Below are 26,427 nucleotides of genomic sequence, written 5' to 3'. Positions count from 1 at the left end.
AGTGTGGGGGAACACACCAAACTCCTCAGAGAAGTGACCTGATGTGGGTCTCCAGCCCACAACCCTAGGACTCTGGAGCTGAGTGACAGTAATATTACCTGCTGCACCACTGCCCCTCGCACTGAAATAAACACAGGAACCTGTTCAAATTCACTAGCAGCAGTGAACCCCAGACCATCAGCCATCTTGGTTGAAAATTGCTGCACTGGACTCTGCTCAATCAACAGGACTCGACTCAAACAGCAAGACACTCCTCAATCAGCAGGACTCTGCTCAAACAGGACTCTCCTCAATCAACAGGACTCTCCTCAATCAACAGGACATGACTCAAACAGCAGGACTCTCCTTAATCAACAGGACTCTGTTCAAACAACAGGACTCTGCTCAAACAACAGGACTCTCCTTAATCAACAGGCCTCTCTTTAATCAACAGGACTCTGCTCAAACAGGACTCTGCTCAATCAACAGGACTCTGCTCAATCAACAGGACTGTCCTCAATCAACAGGACTCCGCTCAAACAAACAGACTCTCCTCAATCAGCAGGAATCTGTTTAATCAACAGAACTGCTCAAACAACAGGACTCTGCTCAATCACCAGGACTCTGATCAAACAACAGGACTCTCCTCAAACAACAGGACTCTGCTCAAATAACAGGACTCTGCTCAATCCACAGGACTCTGCTCAATCCACAGGACTCTGCTCAAACAACAGGACTCTGCTCAAACAACAGGACTGTCCTCAATCAACAGGACTCTGATCAAACAAACAGACTCTCCTCAATCAGCAGGACTCTGTTAAATCAACAGGACTCTGCTCAAACAACAGGACTCTGCTCAAACAACAGGACTCTGCTCAATCACCAGGACTCTGATCAAACAACAGGACTCTCTTCAATCAACAGGACTCTCCACAAAAAACAGGACTCTCCACAAAAAACAGGACTCTCCTCAATCAACAGGACTCTGTTCAAACAACAGGACTCTGCTCAATCAACAGGACTCTCCTTAATCAACAGACCTCTCTTTAATCAACAGGACTCTGCTCAAACAGGACTCTGCTCAATCAACAGGACTCTGCTCAATCAACAGGACTGTCCTCAATCAACAGGACTCCGCTCAAACAAACAGACTCTCCTCAATCAGCAGGACTCTGTTCAATCAACAGGACTCTGCTAAATCAACAGGACTCTGCTCAAACAACAGGACTCTGCTCAATCACCAGGACTCTGATCAAACAACAGGACTCTCCTCAATCAACAGGACTCTCCTCAAACAACAGGACTCTGCTCAAACAACAGGACTCTGCTCAAACAACAGGACTCTGCTCAATCCACAGGACTCTGCTCAATCAACAGGAATCTGCTCAAACAACAGGACTCTCCTCAAACAACAGGACTCTCCTCAAACAACAGGACTCTCCTCAATCAACAGGACTCTCCTTAATCAACAGGACTCTGCTCAATCAACAGGACTCTGGTCAAACAACAGGACTCTCCACAAAAAACAGGACTCTGCTCAGTCAACAGGACTCTGCTCAAACAACAGGACTCTCCTCAAACAACAGGACTCTCCTTAATCAACAGGACTCTCCTCAATCAACAGGACTCTGCTCAAACAACAGGACTCCCCTAAATTAACATGACTTTCCTCAATCAACAGGACTCTGCTCAATCAACAGGACTCTCCTCAAACAACAGGACTCTGCTCAAACAACAGGACTCCCCTCAATCAACTGGCCTCCCCTCAATCAACAGGAATCTGCTCAATCAACAGGACTCTCCTCAAACAACAGGACTCTCCCAAATCAACAGGACTCTGCTCAATCAACAGGACTCTGCTCAAACAACAGGACTGTCCTCAATCAACAGGACTCCGCTCAAACAAACAGACTCTCCTCAATCAGCAGGAATCTGTTCAATCAACAGGACTCTGCTAAATCAACAGGACTCTGCTCAAACAACAGGACTCTGCTCAATCACCAGGACTCTGATCAAACAACAGGACTCTCTTCAATCAACAGGACTCTCCTCAAACAACAAGACTCTGCTCAAACAACAGGACTCTCTTAAATAAAAAGGACTCTGCTCAATCAACAGGACTCTGGTCAAACAACAGGACTCTCCACAAAAAATAGGACTGTCCTCAATCAACAGGACTCTCCTCAAAAAACAGGGCTCTCCTCAATCAACAGGACTCTCCTCAATCAACATGACTCTGCTCAATCAACAGGACTGTCCTCAATCAACAGGACTCCGCTCAAACAAACAGACTCTCCTCAATCAGCAGGACTCTGTTCAATCAACAGGATTCTGCTAAATCAACAGGACTCTGCTCAAACAACAGGCCTCTGCTCAATCACCAGGACTCTGATCAAACAACAGGACTCTCCTCAATCAACAGGACTCTCCTCAAACAACAAGACTCTCCTCAATCAACAGGACTCTGCTCAATCAACAGGACTCTGGTCAAACAACAGGACTCTCCACGAAAAACAGGACTCTGCTCAGTCAACAGGACTCTCCTCAAACAACAGGACTCTCCTCAATCAACAGGACTCTGCTCAAACAACAGGACTCCCCTCAATTAACATGACTCTCCTCAATTAACATGACTCTCCTCAATCAACAGGACTCTGCTCAATCAACAGGACTCTGCTCAATCCACAGGACTCTGCTCAAACAACAGGACTCTGCTCAAACAACAGGACTGTCCTCAATCAACAGGACTCTGATCAAACAAACAGACTCTCCTCAATCAGCAGGACTCTGTTAAATCAACAGGACTCTGCTCAAACAACAGGACTCTGCTCAAACAACAGGACTCTGCTCAATCACCAGGACTCTGATCAAACAACAGGACTCTCTTCAATCAACAGGACTCTCCACAAAAAACAGGACTCTCCACAAAAAACAGGACTCTCCTCAATCAACAGGACTCTGTTCAAACAACAGGACTCTGCTCAATCAACAGGACTCTCCTTAATCAACAGACCTCTCTTTAATCAACAGGACTCTGCTCAAACAGGACTCTGCTCAATCAACAGGACTCTGCTCAATCAACAGGACTGTCCTCAATCAACAGGACTCCGCTCAAACAAACAGACTCTCCTCAATCAGCAGGACTCTGTTCAATCAACAGGACTCTGCTAAATCAACAGGACTCTGCTCAAACAACAGGACTCTGCTCAATCACCAGGACTCTGATCAAACAACAGGACTCTCCTCAATCAACAGGACTCTCCTCAAACAACAGGACTCTGCTCAAACAACAGGACTCTGCTCAAACAACAGGACTCTGCTCAATCCACAGGACTCTGCTCAATCAACAGGAATCTGCTCAAACAACAGGACTCTCCTCAAACAACAGGACTCTCCTCAAACAACAGGACTCTCCTCAATCAACAGGACTCTCCTTAATCAACAGGACTCTGCTCAATCAACAGGACTCTGGTCAAACAACAGGACTCTCCACAAAAAACAGGACTCTGCTCAGTCAACAGGACTCTGCTCAAACAACAGGACTCTCCTCAAACAACAGGACTCTCCTTAATCAACAGGACTCTCCTCAATCAACAGGACTCTGCTCAAACAACAGGACTCCCCTAAATTAACATGACTTTCCTCAATCAACAGGACTCTGCTCAATCAACAGGACTCTCCTCAAACAACAGGACTCTGCTCAAACAACAGGACTCCCCTCAATCAACTGGCCTCCCCTCAATCAACAGGAATCTGCTCAATCAACAGGACTCTCCTCAAACAACAGGACTCTCCCAAATCAACAGGACTCTGCTCAATCAACAGGACTCTGCTCAAACAACAGGACTGTCCTCAATCAACAGGACTCCGCTCAAACAAACAGACTCTCCTCAATCAGCAGGAATCTGTTCAATCAACAGGACTCTGCTAAATCAACAGGACTCTGCTCAAACAACAGGACTCTGCTCAATCACCAGGACTCTGATCAAACAACAGGACTCTCTTCAATCAACAGGACTCTCCTCAAACAACAAGACTCTGCTCAAACAACAGGACTCTCTTAAATAAAAAGGACTCTGCTCAATCAACAGGACTCTGGTCAAACAACAGGACTCTCCACAAAAAATAGGACTGTCCTCAATCAACAGGACTCTCCTCAAAAAACAGGGCTCTCCTCAATCAACAGGACTCTCCTCAATCAACATGACTCTGCTCAATCAACAGGACTGTCCTCAATCAACAGGACTCCGCTCAAACAAACAGACTCTCCTCAATCAGCAGGACTCTGTTCAATCAACAGGATTCTGCTAAATCAACAGGACTCTGCTCAAACAACAGGCCTCTGCTCAATCACCAGGACTCTGATCAAACAACAGGACTCTCCTCAATCAACAGGACTCTCCTCAAACAACAAGACTCTCCTCAATCAACAGGACTCTGCTCAATCAACAGGACTCTGGTCAAACAACAGGACTCTCCACGAAAAACAGGACTCTGCTCAGTCAACAGGACTCTCCTCAAACAACAGGACTCTCCTCAATCAACAGGACTCTGCTCAAACAACAGGACTCCCCTCAATTAACATGACTCTCCTCAATTAACATGACTCTCCTCAATCAACAGGACTCTGCTCAATCAACAGGACTCTCCTCAATCAACAGGACTCTCCTCAATCAACAGGACTCTGCTCAAACAACAGGACTCCCCTCAATCAACAGGCCTCCCCTCAAACAACAGGACTCTGCTCAAACAACAGGACTTTTCTCAATCCACAGGACTCTGCTCAATCAACAGGAATCTGCTCAATCAACAGGACTCTCCTCAAACAACAGGATTCTCCCAAATCAACAGGACTCTGCTCAATCAACAGGACTCTGCTAAATCAACAGGACTCTGCTCAAACAACAGGACTCTGCTAAATCAACAGGACTCTGCTCAAACAACAGGACTCTGCTCAATCACCAGGACTCTGATCAAACAACAGGACTCTCCTCAAACAACAAGACTCTGCTCAATCCACAGGACTCTGCTCAATTAACAGGACTCTACTCAATCAACAGGAATCTGCTCAAACAACAGGACTCTCCTCAAACAACAGGACTCTCCTCAATCAACAGGACTCTCTTCAATAAACAGGACTCTACTCAATCAACAGGACTCTGGTCAAACAACAGGACACTCCACAAAAAACAAGACTGTCCTCAATCAACAGGACTCTCCTCAAAAAGCAGGGCTCTCCTCAATCAACAGGACTCCGCTCAAACAAACAGACTCTCCTCAATCAGCAGGACTCTGTTCAATCAACAGGATTCTGCTAAATCAACAGGACTCTGCTCAAACAACAGGACTCTGCTTAATCACCAGGACTCTGATCAAACAACAGGACTCTCCTCAATCAACAGGACTCTCCTCAAACAACAGGACTCTCCTCAATCCACAGGACCCTGCTCAATCAACAGGACTCTGCTCAATCAACAGGAATCTGCTCAAACAACAGGACTCCCCTCAATCAACAGGACTCTCCTCAAACAACAGGACTCTGCTCAATCAACAGGACTCTGGTCAAACAACAGGACTCTCCACAAAAAACAGGACTCTGCTCAAAAAACAGGACTCTGCTCAAACAGGACTCTGCTCAATCAACAGGACTCTCCTCAAACAACAGGACTCCTCTGCTCAATCAACAGGACTCTGCTCAAACAGGACTCTGCTCAATCAACAGGACTCTCCTCAAACAAGAGGACTCTTCTCTATCAACAAGACTTTGCTCAAACAAAATGCTACAGTTTTTCAAACTCAAAAAGAAGAATATGTTGGTAATAATTAAATTGTTTAATTGAGTAAAACATTTGAATATATTTTAAGTTAGAATACCTCCAGTTAATCACTTTGAACATTAGCGTTTACAGTGAGTAACATCACAGCAACCATTTGATTTACTTTATTAACAACCTAGCAACATCTTAGCAACCATCTCATACACCACTGCAACCATCCGTCAATGCCATAGCAACCATCTGAAATATCATAGCATCCACCTCAGAAACCACATCACACACATTCTCCTATTCTATTCTTTTCTATCCTCCAGGCAGAGAGGCTGTCCTTTATGTTGTGATATCAGTGAGAGGTTGATTGTAGACAGCAGCAGAGCTGTGTGACTCGCTGCGCTACTTCCTGTGGGGATCGGATCTGTGTCAGTGGGACACTCATGTGGAACCTGAAGAACACAGCAGCAGCTTCACACACGTGGACACAACGGTGAGACGGGGGAGTCCAGACACTCGCTATTAATTAAGAGGACATTTGTCCCTCCTTTTGTGCAGTAACAGCTTCGGCTTTTTCAGGGATGATTTACACAGCACAAGAGAACATTTCTGTGAGGGCTCCACGGAACCCGGCCCACACCTATCTGTGGCCTTGTTCTTTGCCCAAAGCTCAAGACAATAGGAGAGCATGGACTTACAGAGGGAGCGATCAGTGCTCAGCTCCATCTACAACATTTTACTGATCTCAAAGAAACCTTCACATAACAGTAACCTTTACATTTGTATCCATCTGGGGACACTGGGTCCTCACAAATATATAAATACATAAGCATATGTCCACACACACACACACACACACACACACACACTGATGAGTGTAATGTGCAAAGTTATGACAGCAATGTTTCCCCACAGGCTATAATCCTGCCTGCTGGCTCTCTCTCTCTCTCTCTCTCTCTCTCTCTCTCTCTCTCTCTCTCTCTCACACACACACACACACACACACACACACACACATATATTCTATCTTTCTCTCTCTCACACACACACGCTCTCTCTCTTTCATCCGTGTGTGCACTGGAGTGTAGGAGCCATCCGGAACTGGATCAACTGAGTGACAGGGCAACACACACACACACACACACACACACACACACACACACACACACACATATATTCTCTCTCTCTCTCTCTCTCACACACACACACGCTCTCTCTCTTCCTCTTCCGCTGTCCTCTCCGTTTGCTTTAGCCCCTTCACTCTCATGTTCTCTCTGAGCGTCTGAGAGAGGAAGTGGACTCAGATTAAACTCGCCATGCTAAACACACACACACACACAGACACACACCGCGGTCACTACAGATCATGTCCGGCCATGTGGAAACATGGTGCCCATCGCTGGCCTCTGTTTGTCCCTGAGATCTGCAGCTAGACTCTGAGCTGAAGTGTTGGGACCGGTCAGCATTAAGGGTTAACTGGATGTGACGGAGAGTGTATGCTGCAACTACAGCTTCAACTAAAGCTTCTTATTCACAGCTTCTGGAATTGTCAGTTCCACCTTAAATGATGTAGCAGTTACATTTTGGTGCAGCATTTAATGTGGAAGAGTTAATTCGTTACTGACTGCTCCTTTACAAACCTGCAGTGAATCCCGAGGGTTTTTATGAATTCCCAGTGCATTCTGGGAGCTTTGGGCTGAGGCGACGGCGCCGCTGACGAACTCTTTACAGAAACATCAGCAGCAGGTCTGTAGCAGACAGGACACTGCAGCTGAATCTTTCACCTCTTTATGCACCACTACAGCCACCTTCTCACCAGCATCTCACACCGAACCATCCATCCTCTTCAGGACCTCCAGAACTCAGCTGATAGACCATTATCTCACTCCAGAAAACCCCCTCGCATCATCTCAGTCCTGTCTCAGCTCCACCGGCTCCAACACTCAGGTCCTCTGCTCTGGTCTCTGTCCCAGGATTGGGACTCTGCTGGGATCAGACCCTCTCTTCACTGCTGTCCTTCTATTAACCCTCAGCTTAACAGACAACCCCCACCACCACAGCCCTCTTCATACATTGTGTGTTTATAAAGCAACAGAATATAATACATTATGAAAATTATTATTGTTATTAATATTAATTTTATAATTATCATCATCATAATGACTATAGGAGCAAGTTTGGGACCCAAAATGTTGCTGGTAAGGTCCCCAATGACCAGCAGGAGAATTAGGAGCCAAGATTAGCTTTGTCCTTCTCCCTCAATCCACAGCTGAGGTGCTGTAAGGCAATTAACCCACAACTGTGTGTGTGTTTGTGTGTGTGTGTGTTCACTGCCATGGATGGGTTAAAGGCATACATTGTACAACAACCAGTATTTTCACATTAAGGCAATGTCTACAATTCTGGTTCTTTCATATTCAGAAGCTCTACGCCTTTTAATAAGGAGCGGTGTGTGTGAGTAAGAAGCGACTGTATCTTTTAAGGTGGAGCGGTGTGTGTGAGTAAGAAGCGACTGTATCTTTTAAGGTGGAGCGGTGTGTGTGAGTAAGAAGCGACTGTATCTTTTAATGTGGAGCGGTGTGTGTGAGTAAGAAGCGACTGTATCTTTTAAGGTGGAGTGGTGTGTGTGAGTAAGAAGCGACTGTATCTTTTAAGGTGGAGCAGTGTGTGTGAGTAAGAAGCGACTGTATCTTTTAATGTGGAGTGGTGTGTGTGAGTAAGAAGCGACTGTATCTTTTAATGTGGAGCGGTATGTGTGAGTAAGAAGTGACTGTATCTTTTAATGTGGAGCAGTGTGTGTGAGTAAGAAGCGACTGTTTCTTTTAAGGTGGAGCAGTGTGTGGAGTAAGAAGCGACTGTATCTTTTAATGTGGAGTGGTGTGTGTGAGAAGTGACTGTATCTTTTAAGGTGGAGTGGTGTGTGTGAGTAAGAAGCGACTATCTTTTAAGGTGGAGCAGTGTGTGTGAGTAAGAAGCGACTGTATCTTTTAATGTGGAGTTGTGTGTGTGAGTAAGAAGCGACTGTATCTTTTAATGTGGAGCGGTGTGTGTGAGTAAGAAGCGACTGTATCTTTTAAGGTGGAGCAGTGTGTGGAGTAAGAAGCGACTGTATCTTTTAATGTGGAGTGGTGTGTGTGAGAAGTGACTGTATCTTTTAAGGTGGAGCGGTGTGTGTGAGTAAGAAGCGACTGTATCTTTTAAGGTGGAGCGGTGTGTGTGAGTAAGAAGCGACTGTATCTTTTAATGTGGAGTGGTGTGTGTGAGTAAGAAGTGACTGTATCTTTTAAGGCAGAGCGGTGTGTGTGAGTAAGAAGTGACTGTATCTTTTAAGGTGGAGTGGTGTGTGTGAGTAAGAAGCGACTTTTGTTTTTAGGTGGAGCGGTGTGTGTGAGTAAGAAGCGACTGTATCTTTTAAGGTGGAGCAGTGTGTGTGAGTAAGAAGCGACTGTATCTTTTAATGTGGAGTGGTGTGTGTGAGTAAGAAGCGACTGTATCTTTTTTTAGGCGGAGCGGTGTGTGTGAGTAAGAAGTGACTGTATCTTTTAAGGTGGAGTGGTGTGTGAGAGTAAGAAGTGATTGTATTTTTTAATGTGGAGCGGTGTGTATGAGTAAGAAATGACTGTATCTTTTATGGTGGAGCGGTGTGTGTGAGTAAGTTGCGACTGTATCTTGTTGGTGTCTGAAGTGTAAATTGTCTGTAAGTGTTTATTCACTGTTTGAATTCCCACAGAAACTCATGTGTAACTCGAGCTGTTTAGTTTTGTAGCACTTTCCCTCTGTGTTTACTTTCATGCAGTTAGCGCTCTCCTGAATTTAGAGTCAGTTCCACCTTAAGTAACTGTAACAGCAAAAATAAGTCAGTGTTACCCCCCTATGGAGCAGGAATAGAGCAACATCCTCATCTCGGTTGGTGCTTTTCAGCGTTTGGAGTCTCTCCGTCATTCAGATGCTTCCTGAGAGAAAGAGAGAGAGGGAGGAAGCCTAGCATGTCTTACTGACAAAGCATACTCAGAGTATGTAAACAAACCATTTTATAAAACGTGTTTTTTGTCTAAAATCATAGTGGAGTTCAGCTGTGAGTGCTGAACTAAAGATGGTAGGCCATGGAAAAATCACATCAGCATGTGCACAGAGACAAACACACAACCAGGAAATTTACTACGTGAACCTACGGGCAATGAGTTCCACAGCGCAGTGAAGCTGTGTGATTGACTCTCACAGCCGTGCTCTTACGATTAACCCCAGCCCAGCACTGAGTAATGAAAACACCATGTCAGCATTCATTCATTCCTTCATCTTCTGTAAGCGCTTCATCCTGCTCAGTGTGTGGAAGGCAGGAACACACAGAGCTGCAGTCCACCACAGGGCACCACTCTCTCAGTGTTTGTGCTTGAAACTGTAAAATGAGAAAGATAGAAGTATGTACAGAGTTCCTGCTGCTAGTGTAACTCAGATGATTAATACTCCCATAATGTTATTATAACAGACAGCACTGTAGTTTTATATATATATATATATATATATTTTTTTTTGTGAAAACACATTCTGTCACTGTTAAATACCACGTAATGGTTTGTGTACAAACGAGGAGAAGGAGGTGGGACTCATCGATTTTAACAAAAAAAAAACCCTGTGTTAAAAGCTCTGAGTGTGTCTCCTCTCCATGTGCTGCTCTGCAGTCGGTTTGCAATGGAAACTGCTCTAATGTGTTTACGAAGCCCCAGTGTCTGTAAAAAAACAAAGTGTCTGGGTCCGGTGCTAGGCTTTCTCTCTCTCTGCTCACAGCAGAGAAACGCCATCTGGAGGTTTTTAAACAACGGAGAGACTCCTAACGCTGAAAAGCACCAACCGAGATGAGGATGTTGCTCTATTCCTGCTCGATAGGGGGGTAACACTGACTTATTTTTGCTGTTACAGTTACATTACTTAAGGTGGAACTGACTCTAAATTCAGGAGAGCGCTAACTGCATGAAAGTAAACACAGAGGGAAAGTGCTACAAAACTAAACAGCTCGAGTTACACATGAGTTTCTGTGGGAATTCAAACAGTGAATAAACACTTACAGACAATTTACACTTCAGACGCGTTTCTCCTCAAACACCCCGTTTCACCTTAAAAGTTGCAGAGCTTCTAAATGTGAACAAACCAGAGAGAACTGTGTTCCCCCACAATTGTAGATGTTGGCTTTAATGGTCAAACTTCAAAATTTTGTCCATGTCGATTTCATTCAGAAAACATCATTTAGTTTCCAAATACAGATGGATTCCATTCACATGACAGCTTTTGAGGGGGCTATAGCGCCACAGTCTGTAATTGTTGAATTGTTCAGTGGAGCTGAGAAAGTGGAAGGTGGCTTTTAAGTTGACTGAACCTACCTGCCCGGCCCTGTTAATGTCTTTGTGGGAAAGTGGCTCTAGTTGCTCTGTTATTTCTGCTCGTCAAATTGAATTAGCATCACTGTCTGGAGAGAAACACCCATGCTCTGGGCTGTACTGGTTACAGAATGGAGGTGGAGCCTCCAGGTCTCGGAAGTTGCCAATCAGCACGCTCGGGTGACTGACAGACAACTGAGTCAGCAGACTTTCACAGTCACATCTCCAGCCATTACAAACACACACATCACCCGGGCTACTCCAGCCCTCTATTCACACCAAAGTCTGACCTGGTCTGACCTCACTGCCATTAGGATTCGTTCATGTCCCCTGTCCCCTGCCCTGTGTGGACACTTCAGTATGGAAGGAACAATAGAAATGCTCCAATGTAGTGTAGAATAAGGCCTTAGCTGTGTTCAGAATTGCACTTCATTCACTATTTCCTACATAACTCACTATATATTGCAATAGTAGAGTAGTCAGCGTATCAGGGACAAACTCATAAATCAAACACACTCAAAACTCAAATAAAAACTGATAATTGAATTGTTTTGCTTCTTCCAACACTTAGTCTCATCTCGATATTAAAATGAAAGAAATGTGGATCCCTGACCCATTTATCTACAGCATGTTTGTAAACAATACTATGTTTGTCTGTGGTTGTCAGTCGAGAAGCACTTTCCATGTCCCAAACAGCACCATTCTTCGTACCTATGTGCACATGTAATAAACTATGTAATAAAGATCAGATTATTCAACTGTAAACAGAGGGAAAAGACTGAGACAGAGGAATATGGGGCTTGTGTCTGTCGTCTCTTACACACTACAACAACACAGGAGTGAAATAAGACAATGACTGAAGCTTGTGTGTGATCTGTGTGTGAATAACTCAGATTCAGACAGAAGAGCAGAGAGACGCATTAGAGTCTGACGCTAACAGTTTTACATTAGATCCTATGGTGAAAATGCTAATGTGGCTAACAGAGGATTACTTTTTCTCCTCATTATGCTCCACAGTGGGATCCTTTACCCCCTGACACAGAGAGGAGGTGGGGGTCTGTGCTTCTGAGTGCTGTGAGGAATCATCTGACTGTAACATGTAGGGTTCAGAGAACTGATCTCAGGAGGGTTTTTACCAAACAAACGATGATGATGACTGCACCTCTTCTGCAAAGGATTAACACTAATGTCAGCCCATTTTCTTTTATATTAAAATACTTGGGTTTTTATGGATATTATTCCAGCGGTGTCCACAGTGGGTGGAGCTTAGAGTGGCTAATGATGCTCATGATAAAGGGTGGGTCCCACTGCCCTGAAGAAAACCAGGAGAAACCCTGTGGCAGTGGCAAAATTCCAGTGGAATCTGGTTTCTTTTTATTAAACAAATGACTGTTTGTTTGTTTGTTTGTTTATTGATCAGCTACAGAGTCATAAACATGTTACTGTTTTAAAATTGAAGGTCCATGGTTATACAATGTAAGGGTCAGTTGCTCAGGCAGCTTCTCCTCCTACAGTTGTTCAGGTAGAACCATAAAATTTGGCAGGACCCTAGGACCTATACCAAATCACGTTGTTTGTGCATTTTGGAATACAATCTTTCAATTGTTAATTGTTTTTTTCCATAGGAATACAATAGCCAAAAATTCAAAATGCTATAATTTAGTCATTATCCAAGCTACGGCCACCGGGACCGTGTCAAATTGATGACCGATTGTTCATTTTACTGCCTAATTGCCTAATACTTACACAATTACTGTGCTATAACTAGTCAATATTTCTTCAGAAACTTGTAAAAGTCATTATTTTTCTGCTAAAGTATTTTTATTTATTTATTTTTTACAGTTTTGAATTTTGTATAAAGTTTGTCTGTTTGTTGCTCCTTATTTATTTACAGTGTTGCTGTATCAATGCAAATTTCCTCTTGTGGGATAATAAAAGGTTATTTTATCTTATCTTATAGAGTCTCTAGGGTCACAGCATCTTGAACCACAGGGTCTTCAGGGCCACTGCACCTCCAGAACCAAAGCATCTTTAGGACACACCATGATCAGGACCACAGCTGGGCCCCTGCAGTAAGATCGGGGTTCACTTTAGTTCAGTGAGGATGAGACATGATGCAGGAGACAGAGATTAATCATCAGTTGCTCAGTTAGTTACCACACTAAACAAAGATGAGTAAATAAACACTATACACTTTAAAGAGTTTTTTGTGTTAAAATGATTTGGGAGCTTTGATGCAGGGACATTCTTCTCATGGTGCAACCAGGACATAAACAGCTCTGGTCATGTGATGATTTACATTAATCATGTGACATTGCACAGATTTCATTGAGACATTTTCTTATTTATTAGGCATTTTCTGGAAAGGTACTGACATTTTCAGAGATGTTTCTCAGATCACTGCTCTGACTGATGGGACTGAATGGGTTAAATCCCCTGATGCAAAACTGAGCAAACTCGGAGTTATAAAAACTAAGATTTAAAAATAATCACAATTATAGGTTTATAGATTGGAGCTCTGTGATTCTGCTGCTACTGCCCCGTGTGGACGTTGTCAGCTGTTGCAGCCCGATGTGTGTCCTCTGCCCCGGGGCTGGGATCCTCTTGTGCGGAGGACAGTAAACCGAGGTCAGTGCTTCACCTCTGAACATGCGGTTTGCCGTCGGCGAGAGGCTGGTGGGTGGGGGTGCTGTGGAGAGGGAGGAGGAATGTGAGCTGAGGTTCTCTCTCTCAGGGAGACGGCGGTTCTCGGGCCTGAGGAGGAACACGCAGCTGACAGGTACAGGTATGTGCTCTGGAATGTGCAGCTGAACCACACCTGTGTGAGTGAAGACAACTTTCCTTTTTTTGTCATTCCACAGGAGCCTGGACACACCCCTCTCACCCCATCGACAGTTCTGATGGGTCACAGCAAGGGGGCGGGGCCTGTGACAGCTGTGGGCCTATAGAAGCTCCAGGAAAAGATGAAGGGGGCGGAGCTGGTCAGAGATAAAAAATACTCCTGCACAGGGTGTGACCACAAAGCTTCTCTTAGTGCAGAGAAAGTGTGGGTGAAAACCCCTTCGTTCTCACTGAAGCTCGAGGGCTGGCGGCCATCAGATTCGTACAGCAATGTTCGGGAGGGACGGAGGAGCTCCTTTTGTTCAGGGGGTGTTTTAAAGGATGGTAAGAACGGTTTTCTCAAGCTGCTCTCTCTCAGTTTCTTTTGTTGTTCCAATAACACTTGCTTTTTTGGGGGAGAATCCAGGACCTTCTTGTCATCTCTGGGGGCAGCTGTTTACCCCTGGGGGGGGCACTTTGTGCTGGAATTGTGGACTCCAGAAGCAGAGAGAAATATCCAGCAATATCCAGCTCCTCAGTCGATCACATCTCCTTATCACTTTTCCAGCCCAGCTTCTCTTTATCTGCCCGTTGGACGGAGAACTGATAAGGGCATGTGCCCGATACGCCCTGCCCGTCCACAAGGGGGCAATGGACATCCGCTGGACGTAGGACAAGACGATGGACCTGAAAAGACCTCATATTGACCACTCCTAATTCCTCTGCTGTGTCCTGTGTGCCTCATGTCATAAATGTGTTCTCTTGACGTAACGTGCCTCTCTTTTGAACAAACACTATGAGCTGGTTAATGTCACTGTGGTGATTGTTGTTCTCCTGAGATGGCGATGATGCTGTTTGCCCCCACTGTAACACTGATCTCTACTGACCTCTCTGCTTGTTGTCCACATACTGTTCAGTTTCCAAATAAACAGGCATCAAAATGAGCATGTATGCGTACTTTTTTATTGAGTAACCAAAATAAAAAAACTAAACGTGCCCTCTTTAAACCTGGACAAAAGTTTGTGGACACGTGTATTCATGGCTTTAAACTTTAAGAGGATTAAAAACAATTTGGTTCAGCTGCATCCAGCTCTGGATCAGTCGCCACCACAACTCGCCCCAAAGGTTCAGGCCGGAGCTCAACACTCCAGAGAAAGGAGGTAGAGATATGCTGCTTCCAAAGTGTGAGGTCTCAGGGAAGGAACCATGACTTTGGCTCAATCTGAGATGCTATAAGCAGTGAACCGCAGTGTCACACCTGTAGCATCACCATAACATCCCCCAGTCCCCCTTTATCTCTGTCCTAACTCTGAGAGAGAGCAGGTTCCCTCTAACACACAGGTCACCTCTCTATTTTAGTCTTCTTGCTGTTGTCTGGTCTTGTTTTGTTCTCATGGTGATTTATGCTGCTGTGATACACAACTTTCCCTCTTTATTAATTAAGGGATCTCTCTATTTACAAAGAGGGCATCACTTGTATTAAATAGTCCTCAGAAGTGTGTCAAAACGAGATGTATTTATAAAAAGACTAATATTCCAGAACTTCAGGAAAACTCTGATGGATTTGAACTTTCCTGATTCGCTGTTACTTCAGCTACTTTTATTTTTGTTGTTTTACAGAAAGCACTTGTACTCTCCCACTGTAAAAACCTGTAAATTAAACAAACAATAAACTACTGTAAATGTAACACACGTCAAGGACTGAGTGATCTGTGTGAGGGGAGGTGTGGGACAGAGAAAGAGACACTCTGTTGTTTATTGTTGTTGTATGATATTGTTGTTGTTAAAATAATGTATAATGTGCAATTATGTGTCATTGAATAATGTACAGTGAAATGTGTCTTTCGCATGTAAGCTTTAATCTGTGGCAGTAAACACACACACACACACTAGTGCACTAGGGGCTGTGAACACACACCCAGAGCAGCAGGCAGTCATCCTCGTTTCATCCGTGGATGTTCCTGTCAGTCCTGGGGAACAAACTGGCAACCTTCCAACACTAAGCTCAGTCTCTAACCATTAGGCCACAGCTGCCCATTTTGTTGTTGTTATTATTGTTGTTGTTGTTGTTGTATGTTATTGTTGTCGTTCTGTAGCCTGAGGTGAAGCGCTCATTCAGACGTGAGCCCAAACCTGAGTCTGGTCCATTGGGAACATCCCTGAGCCCAGGATAAGTTTGGGTTTGGGCTTAGGTTATCTGGATAAATGAGAAATGTGCATTGTGCACCGTGGTGTTGTGTTGGCTTGGTTTGTGAAGGTGATGGATTGTGGTTCTGTTTCAGTGCCCACCGTCCTCTTCCTGAATGGTGACCCCCTTGTTCTTGTGGTGGTGGTGTGGAGGGAGGTTAGACTCTGTGTGTTTCCCTGGATGTAGTTCAGTGAAGAGTGTGAGGGCGTCCAATATGTGACCAGTGTGTTTTCCAGAGTACAGCACTTTTCCCAGAATGTGGACTGTGTCTGGTTTCCTCCACCCTCCGTCCCCTCCTAATGTCTACAGGCATGTCCCTGGTGTTTGTTCAGTGGGAGACAGCAGGCTTTAGCCCAGTGTCTCCTCTGTAAACCAGGCTCTGGGAGCTTAGCGCCTGCTTGTTTAAGCGCGCTGCACGGGGACGTGTGGAATGGGTGAAGCTCTGTGGAAGTAATGCAGTGAATAATTGCGAGGCCTGAAGAGCCGGTCGGGCGTCTGTTAAAGCCTGGGGGCATCCAGCGAGCAGGCAAACCTCAAACACTCGTAAAATCAAACAGATGTTTTTTTTTTACTCCTACCCTTGTTTCTAAGTGTCCTCTTGCCCCTTGTAGCTGGTGGATCATTCTCAGCGCTACAGTGACACTGACATGGTGGAGGGGTGTTAGTTTGTGTTGTGCTGGTGTAGAGAGGATCAGACACAGCAGTGCTGCTGGAGTTTTTAAACCCCTCAGTGTCTGGACTGAGAACAGTCCACCGACCAAAAACATGCAGCCGACAGCGTCCTGTGTCACTGATGAAGGACTAGAGGACGAGCGGCACACACTGTGCAGCGACAGATGAGCTACTGTCTCTGACTTTACATCTACAAGGTGGACCAACGAGGGAGGAGTGTCTCACAGAGTGGACAGAGAGTGGACACAGGGTTTGAAAACTCCAGCAGCACTGCTGTGTCTGATCCACTCTACACCAGCACAACACACACTAACACACCACCACCACGTCAGTGTCACTGCAGCGTTGAGAATGATCCACCACCACATCACACCTGCTCTGTGGGGGTCCTGAGTACTGAAGAACAGGGGGGTTATAAAGTATGCAGAGCAATATATGGACTACAGTCTGTAATTGTACAACTACAATGTGCTCCTGGTTAGGTTCTCTCCAGCCTCTTTATATCCTGTATCCACACAGCAGTATGTACCACATGCTTGATCTGAGGGTTGCCATGTCTTTAAAAATCACCTCACAGTGCAGCTACAACTTTAAGCACAAGAGGGTGTCATCCCTCCATTTTTCCATCCCTCTTCCTCTCTGCTCTTGTTAGTTCTCGCAGACGTTCGCCAGTGTTCTCAATCACACGACTCCTAAACCAGCACAGGGTCCACGAGAGGGTCATTGGGGTCCGGTCTGCACTACATCATCACAGCTCCTGGCCGTGGGTCAGTCCTGATATCATTAGGGTGTGGAGGGCAGAGGAATTTTAGTGAGGATTATCTGCATGGTGCACTTTCTAGAGCTTTTCTCTTGTTCTGTCTTTCTCCTCCTCCTCTGTCATTCATCCTTCATCATTCCTGATGTGCTCAGGGACAGATGTGCACTGCAGACAGTATTTGCATATTTGCAGTTTGTGTGTTCGGTGAGAAGGAACTCATTTTTATACGCATTTATTACAGGGTTAAACCTCTCCATGTAAAACACCCATATTTTACACGTCTCTTCCTGGTGCGAATGCCTGCTGTATGCCTCCATAGTGAGGTGTTTGGGGCGTGTCGACGGGGAGGAGACAACAGGGAAGACCCAGAACTCGCTGGAGAGATATGCCTCGACTGGCCTGGGAATGCCTGGGTATCCCCCTGGAAAAGGTGGCTAGGGAGACGGAGGTTTAGGTTTCTTTACACAGACGGCTGCCCCCATGACCTGGACCCAGATAAGCGGTAGAGAATGGATGGATAAAACAGGCTAGAACCATATATAGTGTTTTAAAAATATCAAATAAACCAGTTGTTGTGTCTGTATTTTGCTTTACATCGAGGATTTAGGACAAAACCGAGACCAATAAAAGTGCCCAAGCGTCAAGAAACATCCTGGTCAGATGCAGAGGTGTTAACCCAGGTTTGGAGGAAGCAGTTAAAACCCTGTAGTGTCCAGTGTGGCATGGAGAAGGCGTGCGGTGACCTCTACTGGTCGGGTACTGAGTTTGCACCACAGGACTGTAGTTCACCCCACCTCAGCCTCCTCATAATTTGTGATGCAGCCATGGGAGCCTGTCACCATGACGACGCAATGCTAAGAAAAAGCTGAGATGGGTCGGTAATCAAAAAAGCTGCTGGTAGGAGGATGGAGGTGTGAAGATGAAACACTATAGATGGGAGGATAGTGAGGAGAACAGTGAATTAATTACAGATGCTAAAGCGGATTTCGGTGGAACAGATTCATCGGAACCAGGTGTTAATTTCACAAACAGAATTTGTTGTTAGTGAATGAAGCTGTGGTAACTGAAATACAGTGCTTCAGTCTGTACAGTGTGAATCACATAGATTTACCCATATTATCACTGTATAAAAACCCAAACTAACAAGCTATTATTTATAAAAATGCAAAGATGCATTTTGTATAGACCCTGCATGGTTTGGATTGTCATCATAGAACTCTGGACTCTTCCTCACAGATCTGTTTATTTTTAAAAACTGAGATATTTGTCTCTTCTTTTTTGAAACAATCACCATCCAGAAGAATATGAAACCAACTGCATTCTCACACCAGTCCAGTAGGGGGCCATAGTACTTCTTACAGAGTGACATCAGAACACCACACCGCATGACAGAAACAGGTTTAATCCCAAATCACTCCATACTCCCTCTGTAATGCAATAAACATGACTGATGTAGTTCACTGTAGAGGGAGAGAGGAGCTGTGTGTATACAGTGTAGTTTATGACTGATGTAGTTCACTGTGGAGGGAGCGAGGAGCTGTGTGTGTACAGTGTAGTTTATGACTGATGTAGTTCACTGTAGAGGGAGTGAGGAGCTGTGTGTGTACAGTGTAGTTTATGACTGATGTAGTTCACTGTAGAGGGAGCGAGGAGCTGTGTGTGTACAGTGTAGTTTATGACTGATGTAGTTCACTGTAGAGGGAGCGAGGAGCTGTGTGTGTACAGTGTAGTTTATGACTGATGTAGTTCACTGTAGAGGGAGTGAGGAGCTGTGTGTGTACAGTGTAGTTTGTGACTGATGTAGTTCACTGTAGGGGAGGTGAGGAGCTGTGTGTGTACAGTGTAGTTTATGACTGATGTAGTTCACTGTAGAGGGAGAGAGGAGCTGTGTGTGTACAGTGTAGTTTGTGACTGATGTAGTTCACTGTAGAGGGAGCGAGGAGCTGTGTGTGTACAGTGTAGTTTATGACTGATGTAGTTCACTGTAGAGGGAGTGAGGAGCTGTGTGTGTACAGTGTAGTTTGTGACTGATGTAGTTCACTGTAGAGGGAGCGAGGAGCTGTGTGTGTACAGTGTAGTTTGTGACTGATGTAGTTCACTGTAGAGGGAGTGAGGAGCTGTGTGTGTACAGTGTAGTTTATGACTGATGTAGTTCACTTTAGAGGGAGCGAGGAGCTGTGTGTGTACAGTGTAGTTTATGACTGATGTTCACTGTAGAGGGAGTGAGGAGCTGTGTGTGTACAGTGTAGTTTGTGACTGGTGTAGTTCACTGTAGAGGGAGCGAGGAGCTGTGTGTGTACAGTGTAGTTTATGACTGATGTTCACTGTAGAGGGAGCGAGGAGTTGTTTTGTTTTTTGCTTTAAAAACAATACCATGCGCACAGATATCATCTTAAAGATGCAGCGCACATCATTATCATCATCATCATCATCATCATCTTCTTCTTTTCTGCTTCACCATTTCAGGGTCGCGGTGATGCAGCGCAAATTCTCAATAATAAATAATAATAAAGAAATCTGCTGCCACAATTTCCACCTCCAAAGAAACATCTTATAGCACTCACTCAGACCTTCATCAGAACTCTCAAAACCAGGAGCTTGTCTCATCAGCTTCTCCGCTGAGACGATTCTGTGTGGCCTGCAGCTCGACCTCAACACTGCCTCATTGTGTCCCTGGGAAGGACAGAGACAACTACAGATGATCAGCTTTGGACAAGCAGCTTCTGAAGGTGGACTCATCTGCACTCAGTTATAAATTAAATTACCAGTGTATTATTATTATTATTATTATTATTATTATCATTTATTAATTTTATTACCTTTTTATGTTTCTATTAATGCCGTTATAATTATTATCATCATTTTATTAGCATCAAGAAAACAACAAAACAAAATAATAATAATAATAATAATAATAATAATAATAATTCATTCATTATCTGTAACAGCTTATCCAATTCAGGGTCGCGGTGGGTCCAGAGCCTACCTGGAATCATTGGGCGCAAGGCGGGAATACACCCTGGAGGGGGCGCCAGTCCTTCACAGGGCAACACAGACACACACACATTCACTCACACACTCACACCCACGGATACTTTGGAGTCACCAATCAACCTACCAATGTGTGTTTTTGGACTGTGGGAGGAAACCGGAGCACCCAGAGGAAACCCACACAGACACAGGGAGAACACACCAACCCCTCAATAATAATAATAATAATAATAATAATTAATATTTGTTTTTATTGTTATTTATATTTGTGGTGTGTGCCTTCTCTTCCACATCATTATTCTCTCTCTCTGTGTTTCTGACCACACACACTCACAGTAACCATGGCGACACAAACAACGGGTAGCAGGCTTTTCTCTTTTTCATTCCTTTAAGCTTTTGTTTTCTCCCAGAATGCACTGCTTCGGTAATGTAAACATGTGATTATGAACTCCCCCAACACCAGTGGTGTAGCCTCGGGTCCAGAGGGCTGTGGTTCTGTCTGTGTTCCTGAATTTCTCCTGATCTGGGAGCGATGTGGATCCAGGTGTTCCAGACCTAGAGACACATGGGAATGTGGACAGAACGTAAGGAAGCAGGGAAGGAGTCGTTTAATCCAGCAGGAGAAGTCGGTTCAAGAAAATGAGTCCAACACATTTGAAATCTGATCTTTTCAGCATCATGCCTCACCCACATTATTCTCTGGACTGTCGTCCTGTTTCACTCAAAGTTTCCTGATTCTGATTTCCATTCAGTTTGGTTATAATACCCAGCCCCAAGTGTGGTCCAGGGGGTATAAACCATCCCAAGGAGCAGTGGAACTGTGTTCTCTGGAGCAATTAATTCAAAAGTTCTCATCAGAAAGATGTAGGTGTATTCTAATCACACCCGGAGTTCCCTGTGAATTGGACACCACCGGGATGACATTTTAAGTGAGATTTCAAATTATGGGGACTAAACAAGTATCGCTGTAAGGTAACAGAGAGGAATGGTTACACTGGAAGGTGACAGTGGAGTTTACTCCTCAGTCATCGTGGTCCACTAGGGCTTAACAGAACTGGTGTGTTTTCATTGATAATCTAGTTGAAGTCAACAGTAATGACAGTAATGAATTTGTGCCCCATTTCAACTGCAGAAATTAAGGCTGACTATAAGACTAACCTGGCAAATAACCTCTAGGGGGCAATAGCTAACAGCTACATTTACTTGTTCAATGGTGAACACAATACCCAGTCTGCATCGCTTTGTTGCTTTCTCTAATGTTGTTAGTTGTAAAAACATGTACACAGCAGACAGTGCAGCAGAGACACTACTCACAGGTTGCAGTGATGCCGTCAAAACAGCAGTGTCTACACTCATGAGGCATTGTATGTGGAAAATAACTGCATTGTTAGTTTTATTATCTGTGATGTGCACTATGCAATGAGTGTAGAGCTACTTTAGGATGTGGCCCGAGCTCCTCTACTGACGAACACAGCTGTTTACAAACAGGGCAGGGATTAATGGGTCAGGCATTCAAACTTATTTAATCACTAAATTAGACTGAAAGTGTGTAAAGAAGCAAATCGATTTAAATATCACACTTTTTATTTGAGTTGTGTGTTTGAGTAATGAATACATCCCCAATGTGGCAGCTACTCTGTAGTGAGGCAACAGCGGAAATCCATGAACTGGAGCTGTTCAACTCTATTAAACTGCTTAGTGATTATAACGTATTCTGTGGCACATCTTCATATTTATATACATCTAAAAACAGGTGGTCATTTTTTATAAAGAGAAGAGTATTTTCTACATCATCTTTCTGGATTCAATCATTAATTCTTGAAAAAATCTCACCTCCAGAAGTGAGTCAAACGATTTTCCAGTGCATTACAAAGCGTTCTCTGGATGAAATCACTTAAGATGTTCAAGGTGTGGTGCAGGGCAAGGAGGAGGCAGATATATATTTGCAACATGCATTTTAATGAACAGAAATAGATTGAAGAAAATTAAACAAAACCCAATACGATTATTATTAACCAGAAAACGGCAGACAATATACAACAATATAAACAAAGAGAACCTAAAGGCAATGAACTAAAACTAAGACCAGAAAATATTAATCTAGAACTGACAATGGAAACAATGGGGTAAGACTAAACTAAGAACTACAGGAAAAGAGAGATACCTGATTATAGGAGACTAGACTGAGACACTGGAGAATGACAGAGATAAATGCAGGAAACCACTAAAGAGAGACAGAAACTTACAGGGAACAAGAGACACAAATTTGAGACAAAACCTAACTAAAAACAACATAATGGAACACCTTGAGAAAGAGAAAAACAGGGACTAACCATCTAACAATGATAAAAACTTAAAATACTGAGAGAAACAAGAAGGAACCCAAACAAGAGCCAGGAGCTCAGCGCTCATGGAGAGAACACTACAAATGACCCAAGGAGCATTTAAACATGAAACATGTGATTCCCAGTGATTCTCGGTAGGCACCAGACGCACAGCAATGTGAGTTCATTTATATAGCACCTTTCGTACACTGATGTCATTCAAATGTTTAACAAATAAGATAATGCAGATATAACAGTTTGATAAAATTATGATTAAAACGAATACAAATAAACATGATTTGAATATCCGATTTTAAGAACTGTTTTTAAGAATATGAGATGTATTAAATATACTGATTAGATTTAAAATGACTTTCCTTCGCCATTATCAGCACCAACAGAAAGCCTGGCACTGTGTCCCTGCTAACACAGCTACACTCCCCATCTCCTTCAGTTAATCTGATCCCAAAACCTGACCGGCTAATCAGCGCTTCTCCCAGCCACAGGATGTGACACTTCCCCCTTCTCCTCACTGCCCTGGCCTCCTGTTCGATCAGTGAATCCGGAGCAGGGGGCCATGCTAACATCCAGTGCTGTGCTAATCACTGTTATTAGCTTGTTTAGCAGATTGATGGCTGCGAGTGTTGGTTTGCGGCTGCTCCAGCTGTGAATGAGTCCCACAGAGGAGTCGGTTCACAGCCAAAACTGAAGAGGAGAAACAGAAACACGCTTTCAGGTCTTGGAAACAGGCTGAGAGGAAATTCTCCACCATAGAGAACATCTACACAACTCAGGGCCCTCTGACCTCTACCCAAAACTGAGACACTCAACTCTATGCACCCTAATTATTTTAGATTTAGTTTTTCCATTTTTGTCAGTGCCTTTAAGTTGTTGTCTCAGTTGCATTTAAACAGTAATTATGAGTTATATCCATATTCCATGTGTTGTTTTCTTTTCTAAAGACCCTTGGCTACTCAAATATGTAATCACTTGAGGTTTAAATGGTGACTGATATCCAAACCAAAAGTTTACCAAGCGCCTCTTTTTTCTTTTTTTTTTTTCTTTTTTTTTAATGTTCAGCCTTCAAAACTTATTCTCACATGTCTGTGAGAATCCCATTCTGGGATGTCTGTTAGTTGAAAACATAAACGTAAGTCTCCATTTATGTTGGCCTCACACGTCCTAAAACCACAGTGCCACCTAGCGGTAGGTTGTTCTCCTGCTGGCTACATTTGTGGATCAGGCTGCTGTGTGTGGAGCGGGTGAAATGTGAAAGGAAAATCTCAAAATCCAAAGACATTCAGAAATGAACAGATGCACGTCATGGAAAACACGCGAGTGACTAGATCCACAAACGATTCAACAATTTACAAATATATACAATGTTGCTGTGTTTCTTTAATGAAGTGACTCTAACTGAACTGATTCAGTGTGACAGAGCTCTGCCTTGGGAGCACCTTCAGAGGAGACTTTTTATTGTAAACACCAAAGAATGGCAGAAGAGTCTCAGTGAATGTGTGTGTGAAAGTGTGTAAGTGTGTGTTAGTGAGAGGATCAGAGAATGAGAGTTTTCCTCCGTCCCAGTCCAGCTCCACTCTGACCCTCTGCACCTTCTGTGACACTGAGAGGGCAGTAGATGACGGTGGTGTTGACATGGCCCGGTATTTACCACTTTTATACCACACACACCACACTCCACTCCTGTCGAATATTTCTCCCTTCCTCTGAGCCGACTCTGTCATCACTCCCACAATCCAGTATGCATTGTCTCCAACATCAACCTCCCAGCAGTGTGTTCCTGAGTTTAACCCCTCAGAGCCCAGGACACACCACTGATAATCAAATCTCTCTGGAACATCAGGGAGATGCTGTTTCTCACTGAAACTGACACTGGTCAGATCATCAGACACAGTGAGAACAGGATGAGCAGTGTTGGGGTCCAGAGTCACAGGAGCTGGAGATAAAACACACATACACACACACACAATATTTACAAACACACACACACACACACACACACACACACACAGTATTTACATATAATTAAACTAACACACACACACACAGTGAGACTCACTAAAGCTGATCATCTCCTGCATCTTCTCCCAGACGGTAAACTTCAGGTTGCTCAGGTGGTTGCTCACATGGAGCAGTGCTCCTGAAAGCCTCTCTGGATCCTGCAGTGTGCACTGAGCTCTGGAAGAACATTCAGGAGTCAGTGCTGCTGTGGCTTTGAGTTCAGAACCACAGAAAAGAGAGAGACAGGAGACACGGCACTCACCTCTCCAGAGTGGACTTGTGCGTCTGTAAAACAATGAGGCCAGTGTGGGTCACTGTGGTCATTTTAATCAGAAAGAAATAGAGAATAACGTCTGTGGACAAACCCTGACTAAAGTGTCCTCACCTGTACGAAGGTGATGTCCTCAGCGCTCATCTGCTCTTCTACGGCTCTGACTGTGTCTGAAAGGGACGAGATCTCTCTGCTGATCTTCTCGATCTTCTCCTTCATCCTCTGACTCTTCTGCTCCTCTTCCTCCCTCAGTGCAGCGATCCTGGCTGCCTCTTCATCTCTGAGAAACTGGTGGAGCTCCTCAAACTCCTCCTTAATCTGCCTCTCTGTGAGCCGAGCCTGAGTCTGGAGTCAAGGAGGAGATGGAGTGAGAGAGGATTGATGATGTGATGATGTTGACCATTGTAATCTCTGTAGTGTTTGATTCTCACCTTTATATGTTCTGCAGTCTGATCCCAGTTCAGTTTACACTCTTTAAACAGATCCAGTTTCTCCTGCAGGGGCTTCAGAGCAGACTTGAGTTCCTCCTAAAATAAAAGTTAAGATCAGGATCTGTCCTCCATCTGTCATTGACCACTGGGACACCTTAACCAGATAATTTAATGCTCATTTTCATGCTCAAATCCATTCATCTACACAGTGTGTTTACCTTGCAGCTTATAATAGCTTCATCCACGGGGCAGAGCTTGTCTTTGGTGTGTTTTCTGGAAGTCTGACTGACCGGCTGCTGATCGTCCAGACAGAAGGGTTTGAGTTTCTCACTGGTTTCTTTGGTTCTTTGGTTTCCCAGAACCTCTGCAGACAGGCTTTACACACACTGTGACTACAGCTCAGAAGAACAGGATCCTTGAAGACATCACAGCACACAGGACACGAGAGATCCTCCTCTGAGAAATGTTTGGAAGCCATTTTCTTCAGCTGTGGTTCCTTCCAGTCAGAGCTCTCACTCTATATCCTTCAGTTCTGTGGAAATAACCCACTCTGAGTTCAAATGAGTTTGAGGTTAAACAGGAGTCTTTCCAGCTGCAGTTAGTCACCAGTTTGTTTCAGAACTGAAAATGTGCCTCAGAATTCTCCATAAAGCTCTTTATAAAACTAGACACACCCCAGCACATTCCAATCTTTCTGTACAGGACGGGAGACGCTTCACACTCAGCACTGCCTCAGTAGGAGGAGCTTTGCACAAGGAAGTGTTTATTTCTGTATTGAGATCTCCTCACTGCAGAGTTAAATGATGCAAATGATACATTTCTGGTTTAAGCT

The 26,427-nt window shown here is 44.3% G+C and overlaps 1 pseudogene; it reads right to left on the bottom strand.

The window, feature by feature from the left end:
• Window positions 1-24,286: 24,286 nt before the first annotated feature.
• LOC136709416 (E3 ubiquitin-protein ligase TRIM39-like) lies at window positions 24,287-26,076 on the bottom strand (annotated as a pseudogene).
• Window positions 26,077-26,427: the final 351 nt, after the last annotated feature.

Source organism: Hoplias malabaricus, chromosome 11 (assembly GCF_029633855.1).
Source record: "Hoplias malabaricus isolate fHopMal1 chromosome 11, fHopMal1.hap1, whole genome shotgun sequence".
In the NCBI taxonomy this organism is placed as follows: domain Eukaryota; kingdom Metazoa; phylum Chordata; class Actinopteri; order Characiformes; family Erythrinidae; genus Hoplias; species Hoplias malabaricus.
The sequence above is the reverse complement of the archived record's forward strand: the minus strand, read 5'-3'. Positions and strand labels throughout refer to the sequence as shown.